General features: G+C 41.9%; 1 protein-coding gene across 1 annotated transcript in view; it reads left to right on the top strand.

Moving 5' to 3' along the window:
* Positions 1-18,430, top strand: part of ATP2B2 (ATPase plasma membrane Ca2+ transporting 2) — a 441,468-nt gene that overhangs the window by 151,252 nt on the left and 271,786 nt on the right. Inside the window, exon 3 of the mRNA XM_086755389.1 lies at positions 3,778-3,882. The gene's annotated coding sequence lies outside the window, so the exon portion shown is untranslated. The remainder of the gene's footprint in view (positions 1-3,777; positions 3,883-18,430) is intronic.

Raw genomic sequence — 18,430 nt, 5'->3', positions numbered from 1 at the left:
TGATGCAGGTGCGGTCTTCCTGGTGTCTGTGTGGGGAAACCCTCATTTATAATAAAAGGTGTTTTCATGTAGTCTTCAGAGGGCATTGAACAATCCACTTTGTGCAAGCTGCATCCAAATGTGATTTTCTGAGGGACATGATGAACTGACCATTAACTGGAATTTTTAAGTCAGAAGTGAATGCTTTCTCTACCAAGATCACCTCTGGCTGTGTCATATGCTGTTATATCTTCCAGTACCCAAAGGGGGCTGCAGGAAAGATGGGGAGAGACTCTTCAGCAGGGCCTGTTGTGACAGGACAAGGGGTAATGGTTTTAAAATAGAGGGAGGGAGATTCAAATTAGATATTAGGAAAAAATTTTTTACAATGAGAGTTGTAGAGCACTGTCCCAGGTTGCCCAGAGAGGAGGTGGATGCCCCATCCCTGGAAACATTCCAGGCCAGGTTGGCCGGGGCTCTGAGCAACCTGATCTGGTTGGAGATGTCCCTGCTCCTGGCAGGGGGGTTGGACTGGGTGGGCTTTGAAGCTCCCTTCCCACCCAAACCATTCTGTGATTCTATGATTCTGTGATTCTATTTGATACAAGAGTAACTGAGTAAAATTCTGTGACTTGGATCAAAAATGGCATTGTACTGGAGCACAGTGTTCCCTTGGAATAAAAAAATGTGAACATTTTATTTCTTTTCCTGTGTCTTTATGCTTGTCCTTGTTCTGGCTAGGACAGAGTTAATTCTCACCTGGGCTGGAAGAGGAGCTGGAGCTGGTGGCCCTTGTGGTGGGGACACAGCTGGGCCAGGTCACTGGTTACCCACAGTTGGGCCAGGTCACCCAAACTCCATCCCAGGGGCCACCATGCTCAGGGTGTAAAGTGGGGACGGTGCTGAGGGGCAGGGTTTGCTGCTCCGCAGGGAGCTGGGCATTGGGATCCACCGTGAGCTCTTGTACTGGAAATGACCTGTGTAAGTATTTTCTGTTACTGGTTTTGTTTTCCATCTCTGTTTTCTCTTCCTCTGCTGTTCTGTTAAACTATTTTTACCCCGACTCAGGAGTTTTGCCTTTCTTTCTTTCCTGATTTTCCTCCCCATCCCCCTGGGGGGGGAGTGGGGGGCGGGGAGTGAGTGAGCGACTTCTGTGTGATGTTGTAGCTGCTGTGAGGGGCTGACCCATGGCAATGGGACCTGCTGCTGAAACTGTGGTTTCAGTGTGCCGCCTTCTATTATGAAACAAGTCAGAACATCATTTATTCATGATGACGCCATTATGCTGGCCTTAAGACCTCTCAGTTATTATGTCGGGTTTTTATAAAAACCTCCAGGTTCTTCTGTCATACAAGGAAAACCAGGGGAATCTCTGCCCCCTCTGCCATTCCTCTCTCTCTTTCCCTCACACGCACAGACACACACAACCACCCCACCAGCTGTACGTTGCCCCCCCAGCTCTAGCAGCCTGCAGCCGGCCTGTCGTCCCCTGCAGTGGCCCTCCCGTGTGATCCCATACAGCACAAACGAAACATTTTTCTGCATTGTCTCTCTCCCTGTCCTCTCTCAATCGAGACAGAGCAGCAGATTCCAAAGCCAACGTGATGAGCACTGTCCATTTTCTTTGCTATCTGTCTTCTCATTCTTATCTCTTTCTTGGCTTCAGACCCCCTTTCTACTTTCAGCCCTTCAGAGAATCATAGAATCTTAAGGTTGGAAGAGACCTCCAAGATCATCAAGCCCAACTGTCAACCCAACACCACCATGTCCACTAAACCATGTCCTGAAGTGCCACGTCTGCACGTTCTGTGAACACCTCCAGGGATGGTGACTCCACCACTGCCCTGGGCAGCCTGTTCCAGTGCGTGGCCACTCTTTCAGTAAGGAAGTGTTTCCTAATATCCAACCTAAACCTCCCCTGCTGCAACCTGAGGCCATTTCCTCTTGTCCTATCACAAGTTATTTGGGAGAAGAGACCAACACCCGCCTCCCTACACCCTCCTGTCAGGCAGTTGCAGAGAGCAATGAGGTCTCCCCTCAGCCTCCTCTTCTCCAGACTGAACAACCCCAGTTCCCTCAGCTGCTCCTCATAAGCCTTGTTCTCCAGACCCCCACCAGCTTCGTTGCCCTTCTCTGGACGTGCTCCAGCAACTCAGCATCCTTCTTGTAGTGAGGGGCCCAAAGCCGCACGCAGTATTCAAGGTGTGGCCTCACCAGTGCTGAGTACAGGGGCACTGGTCCTGCTGGCCACCCTGTTCCTGGTACAAGTCAGGGTGCTCTTGGCCTTCTTGGCCACCTGGGCATACTGCTGACTCATGTTCAGCTGCTGTCTGCCAGCACCCCAGGTCCCTTTCCTCTGGGCAGCTTTCCAGCCACTCTTCCCCAAGCCTGTAGCGCTGTGTGGGGTTGTTGTGACCCACGTGCAGGACACAGCACTTGGCCTTGTTGAAACTCCTACATTTCACCTTGTCCCATCAGTCCAGCCTGTCCAGATCGCTCTGTAGAGCCGTCCTACCCTCAAGCAGATCAACACTCCTGCCCAGTTTGGTGTCATCTGCAAACTTGCTGAGGGAGCACTCGATCCCCTTGTCCAGATCGTTGATAAAGACATTAAACAGAACTGGCCCCAGCACTGAGCCCTGGGGAACACTGCTTGTGACCAACTGCCAACTGGATTTAACTCCGTTCACCACAACTCTCTGGGCTCGGCCATCAGCCAGTTTTTAACCCATGGCAGGGTCCACCTGTCCAAGCCGTGAGCCACCAGCTTCTCTAAAGAAGCTTTGCTAAAGTCCGGGTAGATCACATCCACAGCCTTCCCGTTATCCATGAGGCAGGTCACCTGGTCATAGAAGGAGATCAAGTTGGTCAAGCAGGACCACCCATGCTGGCTGGGCCTGATCCCCTGGTTGTCCTGCACATGCCTGGTGAATGCACACAGGATGAACTGCTCCATAATCTTCCCTGGCACCAAGGTCAGGCTGACAGGCCTGTAGTTCCCCACATCCTGCGTCTGGCCATTCCTGTAGATGGGCATCACATTGACAAGCCTCCAGTCATCTGGGACCTCCCCTGTTAACCAGGACTGCTGATAAATGATGGAGAGTGGCTTGGCAAGCTCCTCCACCAGCTCGCACAGTACCCTCAGGTGGATCCCATCCGGCCCCATAAACCTGTGCGTGTCCAGGTGGCGTAGCAGCTCGATAACTGCCTCCTCCTGGACTGTAGGGGTTTCACTCCGCTCTCCGGCCCCGTCTTCCAGCTCAGGGGGCTGAACACCGTGGGGATAACTGATCTGGCTTGATCCTCCCCATCCTGGTTAATGTTCTGTATTTGTCCTGTTAGGACCAAATATTAATCATGTTGAGTAGCTGTTCTGGAGCTTGAAGTGCTGAAGGTTTACACTTGTCTTGATCAGGATGCTAGCTATTTTTAAAGATGGTGGGATTTACAACCAGCTGGAAGTCTCCAAAGGACTGCGTGCATTGAAAATACCATTTATTTACAGATCTGAGAGGCCAGAGGGCCACAGCTCTGATAAATGGACAGGAGAGAGAGATAGTTGGGACTGAGGCTCATAGTTCTGAGCTGTTAATATCGGTCGTTGGGCACAGGCTTAGAACTTTTTAATCACAGTATTTTACCGCAAAATGTCTGTAACTGTTCATGACACTGGATGTTTGCTCTTGGATCAGTTTCTTCTGTGGTGTATCCTTTAGATCAGTCCTTGTTTGTTCTATTAATTTGCTTAATTCTCTGGGATTTGTCAAGTCTAATTATCTATTTTCTTTCTTCCAGTTTTGAAATCAAGATTGATGAATCAACACAAAAAGACCCAACTGGTTATGTGACTTGGAACCCTGTTTGTGAAGCACTCATTCATTTTTACAAGGTGGCAGCACTGTATGTTGTTTTTTCTTTTTCTTCACAATATTAAAAATTAAGTGTTTTAACTGAATAGGAATTCTAGAAAATAGAAAACTCCTGAGGAATTCAACTCTTACTAGTAGATAAGATCTTGATTTTTGGCTTAGTGACACCGGCCAAGGAAATAGAAGCGCTCTGTTCGTTTTACTATACTACTAAGTAGTATCAGAGATTTCTTCCGCATAACGGTGCTCCTTACACTTTCACATCTTTTAGGGAGAGCTTCCCTTAATTTGAAAGATCCGTTTGCTTTCTCTTTACGTTGTGCTGTATGAGGTGTGGGGCTAGTGATGGTGACAGACGCATGATTTAGACGCGTTGATGGTGGGTCAAGTGGCAAGCGCCAAGTGCCAACGCAGGGAGTCGCAGGTCAATGCAGGAGGAGGTGGCGGTGCCGCCGAACGACACCGACACAGCCAGGGAGCTCGAGCACAGCTCCAGATTCTCCGCAGCACCCTGTGACCTGGGACTAAGTCATGCTTTCTCTGTACTTCATTTAGACAGTATTTTTCCACAATTATAGATTTGCTCTTTATAAGATATACCTTGAATTTTAATTGCAAAATAAAATTGATTAAATCGCACAGATAAAGTATCAGCCTTACAGTCTGTAACCCAAGCATGGACATGCATAAGTGAAAGTTCCAGCAGTAACACTACATGGCTTAACTCCTTTTCTTTTTTTTTTTGGTATCGTGAGCTGTATTTTATAAGCTAAAACTTAAAAAAATCAAATTATTAGGTACAGGTGAGGTGCTGATCCATGCGTCATCATGCTATGTGTGGAATGAATCCTTTGCCCTTTCCAGTTCTGTTAAAAAGTTCTGTTTTAACAGCGGAGAGACTTTTGCATTTCTGTAACTAGGTGGTGGGTTTTTTTTTTAATTGTTACATTTTGGAAGCAGTAGATTCACATGATGTTCTGCTTAGACTGTCAGGAATCCAAACAACACTTGTCAGGTACAGGGCAGGACCAGGTTATTTCAGGCATTCCTTTCGTTGTAACTGTACTAGAAGTCAGACAGCTTGGGTTGCTTGAACATGTTAAAATGAAGTTGCCCAGCTTGCGCTGAACATATGAAAATTCCAATATTTTTAAAGTGAAAAGAAAAAGCTGATATTTATTCTGGATTTTCTGTTGAATGGTAAGTGGTTCCAGTGATTTGTAAGTGGGGATACAATAAATGTACAATCTGTATTTCCATTCATTACCTCTCTTGTCACTGAAGGTTCGTTAACCAAGAAGGGAAAACATGGTATAATACTCAAACTGCTACTGGAAGAGGGGCAATAGGATACACTACCTACTAAATCAAGTCTTATGAAATAGTAGAACTAATAAAGAAAAATTAATAATATTTACTGTAAATAGAGTTTTGTACAGTGAAGTATAGGCTTACTTTTAATTTTTGTGATTACAAGGAGATGTCTGAGCGAATCTGCTTTATGACAGCAATAAATATTTTCCCAGTATGGTAATGAGATTGGTTAGCATGCTATTAAGAGGGAGAAAGCATCACACTTGCTCTTTTTAAACAAGTAAATGTAGGAAACAGAGAGGTAACAAGAGTGCCCTGTCGTCTGGGTGTGTTTTTCTGTTCATAGAACGCTTCCCCTGCGATGAAGGGTTGTCTGTGTGTGCAGAAGTAAGCAGATTTAAAGCTTGATATACAAACCACAAAAATGTAATAACAACTGCATGGATAAAAAGAGTTTGCAAGTTTCCTCTGAGTAATTAAGGCAGCTTTCCAGAACATACCACTTTAAGTTTTGTATAGCCACTATGAAGAAGAGTATACAAACTGGTTTTAGATTATGTAATTACTTTCATACTGTATGTTAAAATAACTGTTGTGTTATGATGTTTATAAAACATGTTGTTGTGCAGAAGTGGAGCACGTCTGTGCCTGCCACTACCTGTGCAGTAATCATCTTTTTTTGCACAACTGAATAAAAAATTTAAATATCTGTGAATATAGCTGAACTCCTCACCCTTTGAAAATCATACTTTCTTTAACTACATACCCTTTTCCTGCTATCTGAAGTTAGTGGCATTTTATAATCCTACAATTACTACTTAATTTCAGTTTTATGTGATTTTAAGAGGTTGGCAAGGGTAATATTACACCACGACTATGTTCAGTGAGAGGGTGGCAGTAGATAATATCGAGGTCTTGCATAGGATTTCTCATCAGTAAATCCTGGAATGCGTTAGGAAATGTGTCAGTCGTTACGTCTGCGCTGTAGGTGATGGGAACTGTGGCCCTCAGAGGTTATCCAGCACGGCTGTGCAAGCCTGCTTCATGTATTCGCTGTTGACTAAACATCACAGTAAAATGAGTCTCCTGAGCAATGTATTAAAACACAACACGGAAGGAAAAAAAACAAAAAAAAAGTTAATTACATTTTAATGGAATCAAATTCTTTTTTTTTTTAACAGAAAATAATGGGCGTATTCCTGCTGAATTCTACGTGTGGGATCTGAACGTATTAGACGTGAAGTTAATACATGATGTCAGTTTATTTTTTTATTATTGACTGTTACCCTGGGGTTTAAATATTTCTCATCTGTCTGGGTGTGAACTGGCTGTTGAAAAATTACAGCAACTACAGGCGCAAGTAGCTGGTTTTTCTTTCAGCACTGTATGCATGCCATTTTTGTCTAATAAAGAGTACAGTTTGTGCTGCAGATGGTTTTAGGAAACAGAGTGAGGTTAGGAAGAGTCCATAATCAGGTGAGACTTCAGTAAATGCTGAAGTGACTGCAGAAAAGGGGACCGAGGGCTCGGTAGCTGTGAGTACTGACCTGGAGTGTAAACGCCAGCTCGGCCCTGACCTGATGGTTTGGCTTCTGTGCAGCTGTCTGAGCTGGGCAGTGCAGCTCCTGCCTGTCAGGGAAATTCTGTTTCCGTGGAATTTTTTATAGATGAGGACACAAATGAAAGATTTTTCTTTTTTTAAATCACATTTTAATACTGTATTACTCATGTAATTATTTTTTCTTCCTTATTACTTTTGATACACTTTTCTGATCTAAAAATATTTCTGAAATGTTGAATATTATTAAAAAGATATGAAATTATAGCAGTAATTGAGATTTTTTGAATATTTATTTTAGAATTGTTTTGTAAATAATACATTTTATTTTTGCATTTTGGGGCCGATTTTAATTTTGTCTTTCCCCTTTATATTTGGATTTGCTTCACTGTCACCGAAATAGCTGCTGTGAGGGTTGGCACTTGACCAAAACGGAGTGGTTAATTGTACGTTCTGAGGGGCCTTTCTAAGATCTTGCGTGGCTCAGTCCCCTCACTGAGAAAAAGCTGTGTTAGTCCTGCGCTGGCTGCCTTGCCTGGCAGAACGGGAGCTGCTCCGGGCACTGTGTGGCGCGTTGTCCGTCTCTCTGCAGAGATAACGTGCTCTGGACAGGAGCTCCAAATGACCAGGTTCTGTTCCCTTTGAAACAATCCTCGATAATACCAATAAATTAGTTGCAATCAATTAAGAGATGCCCTCCATAAATGTGAAATTCGTGTCTGCTATTTGTCGTCCTAGGTTTTGGTTTTTTTTTCCTTGGCAAGCTCTTTTACCGTATGGAGTTTGTAGGTATGTTACCGGATTTTCACTGCCTTCTGTTCTCACAGTTTCTCTCCTAATATAAAGCACACAAATGTGCATTTTCTTAATGTGCCACCACAGAGTGCTGAGCGTAATTCAAACGCTAATACGTAGAAGCTGCATCTCACAAAGGAGGCGTGTTAACATTTCTTTATTCGCTATATTTCAAAGGCTACGTGCCAAGTCCTGCTTGGCAGCGCAGCACACTGCGTGGTACAAACATACCTGTGAAGGCGGAGAGCAGCCTTGCCTTTTTCCGTACTCTAAGTCTTTCGATCCCGTGGAAGAGTGAAGGTTTCCTTCCATCGCCCCTCCTGAGCTGCTTTGCCGATTCCTCTGCTTTCTCCCCAGTTCCCGTGTTAACTTCCCCTCTTTTAGGGAGACACTGTGAGCTGCACACATCCAGCACAGATCGGGTTGGGTTTTTACAGCTGATTTTGTTTTGCCACTTTCCTGGCTGCTGGAAGGTCTCCTCGGTCACTTTGGTGCTCTTCTCCCCTTTTCTCAATTTGCCCTGCAAGTGTAGCTCCTTGCTGAGATCAGGCTTAGCTCTTTTTAGATAAAATAGTAGTTCCTTTTTTTCCTTTGTTACTATTAGAATGTATATTTTGCTTGTGGATTTTGTTTAGCTGCATTAAATCTGAAGTTTGTGTTTTGCCTGCTGTTACCCACGGCTGTTAGAGTTCTGTTGACTTCACCAAATTGTGCGCTCTTGTATCAACAAAGTAAAGAAATTCTCCGTTTCCTTTCAGTTTGGTGATCCAGTCATCTTGTATCGCAACCCCATCCATTTTTCCCCGGGGAGTTCATCTCAGCCAATAACATTAATACCGTTCCTGGCCTGGTATTTGGTGCTTCCCAGCTTTTGCAGAGTTGTGGAATCCACTGCGCTGCCTGCGTTGCATCTCTTCTCCCAAGCCTGAGAGTCTTTCAGAAGAGCAAATGAAACTGGAGAAGAGTTTGTGCCTGACTGTCGTAGTTCAGCCCCAACGGGGACCAGACTACGCAGTCTCTCTCTCACTCCCCCCACTCTCCGAGAGAATAGGAGGAGATTTGACAAACAAAAAAAAACCAAACACGCGGGTTGAGATTAAACAAAAAGTAAATTTAACAGTAATGACAAGAAAACAATAGAGTGATGGAACACAAATACAGTATAATAGCTCACAACAGATCTCCACACCCAGTCTCTTCCAACTAGGAGAGCCTCCCTTCAGCACCCTCCTCACTTATATACTGAGCATGATGTCAGATGGGATGGAATAGCCCTTTGGCTAATTTGGGTAAATTAACCCCAGCTGTTAGCTAATTAGTTAACTATCCCAGCCATAGGGGCTACCAGCTTCAGTTCTCCACCCAGCTCAGGTAAATATTAACTCTATCCTGGCCAGAACCAGGACACTGACCCAGGACGAGACCTCTCTTGCAATCGTGCTGGCGCCGGTGCCGGTGGCTTGCGCAGCGCTGCGGGCTTGGCCTGGCTTTGGTCTCCTCACCTCTTTGTTCTTGACTTTTCTCTAGTAATCTGAGATACAAGTTTTGACTTTTTTTTTGATTCTCAATCATTGGCACTGTTTGTTTGGCTGGAGTGACTTATTCTTAGGTCTTGTTTTAGATTTCTGAGTAATCTCTCTCCACAGATGTCGGTGCTTCAGCACCCAGTGAAGTGATGCTTTGCTTTTTATGTATGCAAGCAACACATGGTCTGCAGCCAGCTACTTAAACTCAGAAAATATTTAAGAATATGTTTAAATGCAAAGTCTTACAGAAAATGCAAATGTATTACTTATTACTTTTCATTTGATTCTCATGATAGATTTCTGGAGAGTGCTTTGAGACTTTTTTTTTGGTGCTATCACTACTTTGCCTTCATGCTTATGCTAATTTTCTTTCTTTGCCTGAGCCCTATAACACTTGTTATCAGTAGCTACAATTTCCTGCCACCTGTGATGGAATAGATGTTTTCATTATGAGCTTTTTTGCTGCTTCCTCAAGTTTTATTTTTGATTAGCTGCTACGAATCTTTTACATATCATTCGCTTGTCCTGCAAAACTTTATCATCTGATAGATATGAAAATTGCTGCTTCTGGTTTATCCTAGTACCAGTACTGAACTGGTACTGAGTTTAATGCAAGAGAATGTAGTGGAATCATAACATCGCAGAATGGTTTGGGTTGGAAGGGGCCTTCAAAGCCCACCCAGTCCAACCCCCCTGCAAGGAGCAGGGACATCTCCAACCAGATCAGGTTGCTCAGAGCCTCATCCAACCTGGCCTGGAATGTTTCCAGGGATGGGGCATCCACCGCCTCTCTGGGCAACCTGGGCCAGTGTTCCACCAGCCTCACAGTAAAGAAAGAAGACTGAGTTTTGTAGGGTTTCTTTAGTTTTGAGTTTGTGATGGATTTTTTTTTAACCCTTCTCTTAAAGAGCACTGAAAATGTCAAGGTGCTCGGTTCAAAGTGACTTATCTGAATTGCGTTGGAATGTAGAAGAGACCACAAGTTTTTATTTTACATTTGGTGAACATTTTCGTAACGTCATTTGCAGCAACTTTACATCTCTATTTTAGAAGCTATTATATTTTTAAGGACTGTTCTGGTTTTATTTAGTGGGGGGGGCTACGGTTGCAGCTTTTGTAAGAAGCTGCTGGAAGTTGTTTCCCCTTTCAGATCTTTATGGAAGTGATGTATACTGTGAATCCAGAAGAGAACTATCAATTACACCTGCTACTGACTTTATAAATGCAAATATATATCTTGCTGTTGTCCATTAAATGGACTTTTCCATATTAAAAAAAAAAACAAAAACCAAAAATACAAAACAACTTTTCATTGCAGGAACAGCTGTCCAACACCACATCTGTAGTAGGTAGTTTGTTCTCTCCATCAGCATCATCTGTAACAAGGGTAAAAACCATGGAAATGTTAGCGTGATAAAAACAAGCATGTGTGTATAAGAAGGCAAATGTAAATTGCAGTGGATTTCCAGCATCCAAAAAGGGCCTTGGGAACTGCAGATGTATAGCGTAAAAACTGTGGGAGGAAAGAGAAGAAATGGTTTTGTTTCCCTGTGCTGAATTCTGTTGGAGCAGCTGGTGTGAGCTGTGCACCAGAGATGAGGTGGAACCATAGGTAAAACTGCTGCTGTCTGGCTCACGGTAATTTGCTGATGTTTGCCAGGGAGGCTGCTGTAAAAATGACTGCTGAGGAGTAATGCCTAATTTAAAAAACAAAAAACAAAAACAAAAAAACAAAACAAAAAAAAAACACAACAAACAAAAAAAACCACCCACAGAATACATTTCTATATTCTGTATTGATATTTTTATCTTTACTTTTTCTAACCAAACGTAGCCTCTGGGATACAAATTGCAACTTGAAGGGAGATGAGTCCTTATTAGTCTTTATAAACTGCATCTATTAGGTAGAAGAAAGCTATTTATGAAAAGTTGTAAGAGTGACCTCCATGGGTCCCCCCTGCCCACATCTCTCCCAGCTCCCAGTTACTTTTGTCACCTGGGATGCTGGCCCTGCTCTCATGAGCTGGGGCTGATTTCTGTTTTGGTTTGGGGTTTTTTGGTTTTTGGGTTTTATTTTTTTGGTGGTTGTTTTGAAGTTTTGTAGAGTGGGTTTTGTGGTTTGGGTGGGGGGGAGGTGTTTTGGTGGTGGTCGTTTTTGGGGTTTTTTTTGGCCAAACCTCACTGCTGAGGAATTCTTCCTCTTTCCGTTGTCCAGCTGGTCCCCATGGCATGGTCTTGCTGGAGTAGCATGATTCACCACTGTAAATGTCTCTGTCAGTCTTGCTCGAGAAACTGCACTAAAATGGAAACAAAATATGTGCCCAGTGGGCATAGGCACAACTTGCAGCAATTGAACACTTTTTTCCCTTCCGTTTTCTTTTAAGAGTGCAAGCATTTCCACTTGTCAGTGTGCTTTGTGGATGAGACGAAATTAAAATAAAGCCTGTACTTTGATAGTGAGGTTAAGGGTGGTGCTGAATCTCAGACTTCTCATAAGCTTTTTTTCCAAATCCCATGAAGTAGCATTCCTGAAAATTAGGAAAGGCAAATAGTTATAGTAGTTTCCAACAAGTGCTAGTGGCAGATCTTTTATTTGTGGGAAGAGTAACAAGGTACCTTCTTGTTTCTGTAACCAGTTCATGAGTGATGTTCTGGGCCAGAAGTTGCATCTGAAGCAGAGTTTATGATGATCAGAAGTGGGTCATCTGTAGTCATCACAGAACCACTGAATTTTGAAGAGAGATTTGATAGAGGTTGGTTGGTGGATTTTGCAGGGTAGAGGGACTGCCTCTTGTGAACAGATAAAACTCCCTCGTGGTTGTTGAAAAATATGGTAAATAGGCAGTCAGGGAGATCCTTGCAGAACAAAGGCACGTATGGCTCCAGATTACCGCCTCTACTTGGTATGGCTCCAGATTACCACCTCTACTTGGTACGGCTCCAGATTACCACCTCCACATGGTGTGGCTCCAGATTACCACCTCTACTTGGTACGGCTCCAGATTACCACCTCTACATGGTATGGCTCCAGATTACCAGCTCAAGCAAGACCCTGACAGTGAGGAGTCGTTTGATGTGATTGTGGAAGGAGGAAAAGAAAAGAAGGAGGAAAAAAAAAAAACCAACCCTGATCCAATCAAAGTGAAGAGCCAGCACAATTGTTCTCGTATTTTAGAAGAGAATTTAGAGATAACAGATTGGAATTTGCAAGAGCCAAAGTGGAGGAGATTGCAATAGTTAAGGACTTGCGATTATTAAGGATCAGACAGTTTTCTATCTTGCCATCATGGAATTTGTATTAGTTTTGATAAAATATGCACTGGTAAAAAGAAGAAATAAAGGAAAGGAGAAGAAAAGGACATCTTGCAAACCTGGAAAAAAAAATTATTGCAATCGGTATGTGAAAGAAATATGTCAGAAACAGGAAATCCCGCAAAGCATTCATAAGCGTTTTGAATATTGATAACTTAAAATGAACTTTAAAATGTAGGGGTTTTTTGCACATGCATGCATATGAATACACAGAGGTGTTTGTGTGGCTGTTCGTACATACACTGTTGTAGTTCATCACCAGCCAAGACACAGTAAGATTCAGAACTTACAAAAATCTTCAGTTGTTTTCCATTTGGAGTGTCATTTTAATAATTTGATTTTGCTGTGGAAGTCTTGACCTTTGTCATGATGTTTCTTTTTTTTTAGATAAACTTTGAGTGTAACAGGGTTTTGTTAATTCTGTAGTCAAATTTGAGTAAAACTTAGATAATTTTCATACTATAAATTAAAAAGCATAATTTAGATATTTTTTCTTACTTTACATTGCCACATTGCGTTGTGCTTACAAAATGCTTTCTCTTACAATAAGACATTTTTCAAAGTGCATGGCGGTTGGATCCTCATCTTTTACAAGAAGTTGGAAACTGGTATGAGTGATTCATTTTGAACAGCTGTTTTGGTGGTGCACGCATCACCTCAGATACGACTTTACATAAAACGGATGGGAAAATGCTAGTTTTTATACCTCCTCCACCTAGCTATTTAAATGAAAATCCATAAAACTTGAAGAGGAGACTGTCATTTGGACTTACTTGGGAAGAATATACTTTTAAAATACAGCAGGGAAGAACAAGGAAGGGGTTCAGGAGTGGTGAATGGTGATGAGTGAACTGCGAAATGGAGGAAATTCTGTGGGCAGTATCAAAACTCACCCTTGGCTTTAAGCCGCAGATGTTTGCAGTGCCTCAAAATGATCCAAACTAGCTAAAATAAAATTAAAACTGCAGCAAGGCAAGAGATAAGATCTGCATATGTTCTCACACATTGAAGCAGAAGCAACTGCTCTCAAAAGTGGGTTGTTTTTGGTTTTGTTTTTTTTTTTTACTAGTTTGGAAGGATGGAGAAGAAAGGGAGAGGACAGGTCTCTCACTACTGTTTTTGGAGGAAGGCTGGATGGGATGAGGTTTCTGGGAAAAAGATAATCAGAGGAGTTAATCTTCCAAGCAGAGAAATTAGACTTTTTATAAAATGTGATTTTTGAAAAAAAAAAAGTAAATCTTTTGCATTGGTTAGCAGTCATGTTATTTTTTTATTGCTTGCTTGAAGTTGCTGCTAGTTTGTTATGTGGCATGTAAAATTCAACATTATGAGGAAAATAAAATAGTGTGATAATAATATGACAGCTATTTTTAAAGTACAGGAAAAAAATGCACTTTTCCTCATATATAATAAAAATCAAGTCGTATACTGAAAGAAGTTTAGCACAGCTTTGAATGAGCAGTGAATTAATTCAATGAAACTTCTGTTACACTGGAATTGGTTCCTCATTGATTATTGAGAAATAATCCAAATTTCTCAATGCAGGAAGAAGTTGTGTAAAAATACAATTTTAATAACCAGTTTAACTTTTTCACTCCAACTGTGGATAACAGATTTAAGGGTTTCGTTTCATCTCTCTACAATGCTGTTTTTCTTGGCTGTGTATAGGCTGCAGATATGCCTCAATCCGGGCAAAAGCCCTGGTGAAGCCCATGAGATGGTACACTTGCCCAGTTTGACCAGTCAGTGGTGAATATTCCCTTTTTTATGAGCAGATGGTAGTTCCAAGTCTGTGCAGAAATATTGTCATAAGTATTTCTTTTAGTCCTTCCTATGTTCTAGTTCTTTTCACAGCTCTCCTTCCGTTTGGGACATGGTTGTTGTAGGAGATATGTGTTCTGGCAAAATATTTAAAGGTGAACAAAGAGAGAGGGTGCTCGGAGAAAGGAACAGCTTTTTCTTCATACTGTGAAAATGCCAGATCTACTTGGTGTGCTCCTGTGTTTTGAATTATATCTACATCCAGCGTAAATGGATGAAAGAAAGGTTGGATTTAGAGGAAATAAGTTCCCATGTCTTTCCAGCACTCCTTCTTCTTACAATATTAGTATATTTGTTTCTTAATTTAAATGAAGATTTTAAAAATGCCTGATAGATTATCCTAAAAAAATTAAGTCCTCCGTTTACCAGTGGAGCAGTATGTAAAAGGAAGCTATGAAAGAGCCCTACCCACATTTAAAGTGACTTATCCTGACTTCTTACAGCGCAGGTAGAATTGGAGACACTCCGGTCAACACTGAGAGAGAGCCTCGGGGTTTGCAAAGCTTGGTCTTTTAGTTGGTCTTTAAGATTTAGGGTGGACAAATATTGAGGTTTGCTATACGGCAGGTAGGAACTCGTCTCGAGGAGGATCACCTCTCTTCTGATGCAGTTCGTGGTTGTTGCCGGCAAGAAAATTGTTGCTCATAGTAAGTGATATATTCTAATGATGCCTTCATGAATTGAAGGAAGACTTACCAGTGATTTTACAATGCCAGTCCTATGAAGTTCTAAGTCAATGTTGTAATTCATGGTATTTATAGAATTTCATGAAACATCACACCTGTTAATTCCCAAATCCCATTGAGGATACCTAACCAAAGCAACTTAATTTGAAGAAAAAGTACTCTGCCATGAGATCTCAATGATTCTCTCCATGTCTTAAGTATACTCACTGGGATTATTCTGTTGTTTTTCTACCTCTAACTGTTTGTTAAATTAATTTATAAGGTTCTGTTGTAAATTAGACTGTAAATTGTTTAGTGCGGGAGTTGTGGTGTTGTGTGAATTTTGATAAACAAGATGTTATTGACCACAACGCCATTTCTAGATTTTTGAGTAATTCTGCAATCCAGAATTTAACAGCTCTTTCTAGTAGATCTTTAAAATGTCATTTTTGTGATTTCTGTCTTTTTCTAAAGTAGTCCTTTAACTTGTATTCAGAAATAAAAATAAATTCTCCTAGAAGAATTTTTGCTTTATGCAACCTCTCTTACAGGGAGAACTCCTATTGCAAAATGACCTGTATCTCTACTGCAACTGACTTGCAAAAGGTCAAAAATCTCCTAATGTGTTTTTGAAATCTGTGTGGAAGCACAGCGCATTTCAGAAGGGCTGTTGGGACTCTGGAAATTGCATTTCTCTTTTGATTTTAATTTTATACCTGGAAAGGATTAGGGGATATTCCTTTCAGCTGATGGCCAAAGGTAAAATAGAAAATATTTTTAGAATGGAAGATGCATATCAGAAAAGATACACACTCAGAGGAATATGGTATGAGGAAGTATTTATATAGTTTCATTATTTTATGTGATGTAGAAAAAAAATTTTGCAAATTTCTCTCTATATACTGTGCCAAATCACCATGTTTTATTTGCTATTAGTCGGTGAGTCCGATGTTATTCATGACCTTGTTCCCTACTGAAAACATATCTTATATAGCAGACTATCATCTAACCAAAAATATAATTATATAATTTCCTAGAAAGCAGTATTTAGCCATTGATTTATTTACTCATTCTATCTTTCTATCACCTATTATTTTTCCAGGGCTGCTCTCTGATGATAGTAACCTTGCAAGATGACAGATTAATTTTAGTGCTTAGGAATTTTTGCAGGCTGCTGCTCAGTCTTGGATTTTGCAATGTGTGTACACAATACATAGTATACTTCAATGCAATTTAACTTTGAGCTACCTGAACTCAAGTGCAGAGCAAGCCTTAGAAGCTTGTCCGTCTTTTTCCTGCTCTCTGCTTAGCATAGTTCTTACGTTCCTCCTGTCATCTGAGAATACTTTGCCTCTCATCTTTTCAGTGGCAGCACAAAGCAGAATTCGCGGAGTGATTATGGTGCTTGGCTGCAGGATACATCCCAAATCTGTCCCAAATCTTAGTCCGTCACAATACTAGACTGCCTCGTGCTTTAAACTGGCAGGAGGAGCTGCCCAATGCACAGAGCTGCGTTTCAGAAGGGCTGTTGGGACTCTGTGGAAATTGCATTTCTCTTTTGATTTTGATTTTATACCTGGAAAGGATTAGGGAATATTCCTTTCATATTCAGGGGCCGGGAAGCTGGGCTTCAGGCAGGCACCACTGTAACAGAAACTATCATTAGTAGTTGAGACATCATTAATTGTTGAGACTATTCCATTATATGTATTATTTGCTATTGTTGGAAAAATTAGGAAAAAGCTGTGAGCACTAATGAGGAAAAGAGGCTACAACTTCTGGGAGATAAGGAAAATTCACTTCATGGCACCTGTGCAAACCATATAGTTTCCTGAGCAAAAGTGATTGACATTTGATTTTACGCAGCAAATATGTACCACATATAGGTGTTCTCCACTGGGACATTGCAGCTGAGTTCAATAGCTTGAAATTAGGGAAACTCTGTGGTCAGTGAGGAATCGTTATCAATGGAATAATGAATTACCTGTGCCTTGAGCAATGTCATGCTTGTCAGGTTTGGTGGGGTTGAGGCAGGCTGCTGTCCCGTCACAGCTTCAGCTGGTGCCAAAACTGGATGTTGGCCTTTCTGGTTTCAGCGTCTCTTGCAGTCCTGGGCCCAGCCCTGCCCGGCCCTGGTTCTTGCGCTCATCTCTGAGCTGATCCAGGTCCAACCTGGGCTACAGGGGAGCCACTGCTCCGGGGTGGAAGGAGCCTGTGAACCACACGAAGCTGACGCTGAAGTCAAAGGAAGCGCACTTTGATAACAGGGCGTGCTTGAAGCTTCCTTCCTCAGTAGCTGCCTAGCCGAACTTCAAAAAACAGGATCAGCAGCTGATTTTGTTAAAAGAACTACTTATATAGTAGCTGTGTGCCATTCTTTCAAACATGTATATGCATATACCATAAGATTGCACGTGATTTCAGCCTTTGGTGTAATACGCTATGAATGTTCTGTGGTTAATGCACTTTCAACTACATTTACATTAAAAGGAAAAGCTTCAGTTCTTCATAATTCCTCTCATCTGGTTCTCTCTTTTTTTTTTGGAGAGAAGTCATTATTGCCGAAAGCAAAATCAAAACTTCTGTATCTTTGTGACCTTAAATTTGCATTTCAGATACTACATCAGTTAGCTTCCATTCAAGATTTTCTTCTTTCCTGTAGCTGGTTGGCTGTCAGCAGGCTTTCAGTGGGGCAGTGATAATGTCCTGCAATTGAAATTAAGATCCATGAAGGAATATTTGTTCACAAAAGTAGAAAAAGAATCCCATTTCCTTCTCACTGACTGTCACTTCTTCCTTGCATTTAACCCTGCAATGGGCTGGCTAAGGAAGGAAAAAAAGAGCAGAAACATTTTTTGAATGGAGCTTAGGGAAGACTGAAATAATTTTCCATAGATACTGCTTTTCCTGAGGTCAACAAGCTCCCGTGGTCTCACGTGGGAAGCAGGGAAAGCCTGTGTCTGAGGAGGAGTAGGGCTGTGCTCCTTCCTCTCATACATCGGCTGGGTACAAGAGCTTCTTCACTTCAAAACTGAAGTACTTGATGGTGTGCATTGTAAAGAATGTATGCAAGTAGAAAAATGAAATGAAACAAAAATTGACACCTGTTTTCTGTCACGGGAGTGTTCTCCGGTAACGGAGCAGTGTGACTCTCACAAAGACATTCATGTGGATGACGAGGTGTGTTTGTCACTGAGGAATGGGAAATCTGAGCGCATGGAAACTTGACGAGCACAAGCAAATACAGAGCTCTACATGCCATAGTTGTGCAGAGGTTAACCTCATGATTCTTACCGTGCCTCATCTAATGCGATAATTACTTTTGGCACCTTTGTGCCTAGGCCTAGTTCATCTTGCAAAGACAAGGTAATAATTTACCACTTAACCTCATTTTTTCATGTGCCAAGTAACAAAACAGTGCAATAAAAACTTAGACAAGTTGGGAGTCAAGAATGGAGGCCAGTATCTTGGGCAACAGCAGTATTTGAACAGAAAAATAGGCAGGATTGGAGGGAGATTGTACTCAAAACAAGTTACGCTTTAGCAAAGTCTTGCACTGGTATTCTTACTTGCCAAACTGAGGTGTGC

The sequence above is a fragment of the Chlamydotis macqueenii genome, chromosome 10, assembly GCF_036417535.1.
Source record: "Chlamydotis macqueenii isolate bChlMac1 chromosome 10, bChlMac1.mat, whole genome shotgun sequence".
NCBI classification, from domain to species: Eukaryota; Metazoa; Chordata; class Aves; order Otidiformes; family Otididae; genus Chlamydotis; species Chlamydotis macqueenii.
The sequence above is the reverse complement of the archived record's forward strand: the minus strand, read 5'-3'. Positions and strand labels throughout refer to the sequence as shown.